We start from the raw sequence: 1,589 nt of genomic DNA, 5'->3' as shown, positions 1-1,589 counted from the left end.
TCTGTGAGTAAGCTGTAACCAGACAGCCTGGGGTGAGAAAGAGGATTGCTCGCATCAAATAACTACCCCAGATATGAGTCTCGATAGTTAAAAGCGGACGATGTAAGGGTGTCATAAGGCTAGAACCCGCGTGAGCCAAGGTGCTGCCGATGTGGCACCTTTATGATTGGATTTTGGAGTTTTGGTTGGAGTGATTGATTCAGTGAGACTCCATGGGCTAAAAATTGAGTGGAGCCCCAATTGGGGCGCTAACTTCGCCGGGGAACTAAAAGTAAAAATTAGCGTCCCCGCGCCGGAAATTGAGTGGTTGCGCCCCAAGAGGGAAGCGGGCCGCTACTGGAAGTGCCCCGCATCCCTCTTGGGGCGCTGCGAGTCAATATTGCGGTGTTATGTGCCGCAGCGCCACACGCTGCAGCACGTCGCGCCGTGGTATTGCAGGCCTTCCTCCCCTTCTTAAAGGGGAGGGGCCTTGTGCAGCGCGGCCTGAGCCCAGCTCGGCCCCCGGGGATCAGGAGTGCAGGCAAAAGAGCCCGGCACTCATGAGAAGTGCCGGGCTCTTGGAGCGCAGCCAGCACTCCGTGGGGGGGGGGGCATTTCAGGAGGTCTGGGACGGGAGCGCAGGCAGGTGCTGGCAGGCGGCCAGCAACAAAAATGGCCGCCCCGCACCTCGCCTTTAAATTGCGCCTCCCCGGCCGCAGGTATGCCCCTCTGACCCCGTCGGACATAGGGTCCGGCGGTAAGTCAGGGGGCGCTCCTGAAGATTGTGGCCGGGGCGTGAGCGGGGCACTGCGCACACCAATGACGTCATCGCCAGTGGCGCAGCGCCACAGGGTGCTACTGGTTAGCACCACCACTAACCTCCCGCTGAACTTTGCGGGAGGCATGGGCAGTGCCGCGCCCGGGCGCTAGTTGCTTTGTGTCCCGTTAACGCCCTCTTAAGGCGCTAACGGGAGGCGTAACCAACTGAATTTTTCCCCCCATAGGTTTTGAATGAGAGTAAGGGTATAAGAAGGGGGTCTTAACAGCCACAAAGAGTAGAAGATTTCAGAAAGAGTAGATTTCAGGAAGAATCAAGGAGACACCCGGGAGATGAAAAGAGATGAGAGACACAGGGTGCAGCTTTCTCACGGCTGCGGTTTCTACCCAGAGTATAAGGAGTAATATAAGTCTCAATTATACTCTGTAAACTGCCGCTCCTAATACTGTAATGTATTAAGTCATGCTTGTGCTGAATAAAGTTAAATCACTGTCCCCAATACGGATCAACCGCGAATCATTTGGAACCAGGGTCTCTCTGGGATCTTATACTTAGGAGTTGTTTACCGATGATTTAGAATGTTTTTATCTCTTTCATTGATGTACTGTCTCCGGTTATGATTTCCTTCACTTTCAACAGTTCCACATAAACACACCTCCTCTGATGCAGAATTGAATCTATTTATGCTGCTGCTTTTACCTTCTTTTTAAACCAAGTTGTGTATTTCTAATCGTGCATTGCTCCTCTTGAACAGACAAAAACATTTCAGTAATTCTTCATCTTTTATAGGACAGGTGAACTACAATACAACAAAAGGGACCGGAACACGAAG

Source organism: Somniosus microcephalus, chromosome 29, assembly GCF_052327205.1.
Source record: "Somniosus microcephalus isolate GS21.2 chromosome 29, FLI_Smic_1.0, whole genome shotgun sequence".
In the NCBI taxonomy this organism is placed as follows: domain Eukaryota; kingdom Metazoa; phylum Chordata; class Chondrichthyes; order Squaliformes; family Somniosidae; genus Somniosus; species Somniosus microcephalus.
The sequence above is the reverse complement of the archived record's forward strand: the minus strand, read 5'-3'. Positions refer to the sequence as shown.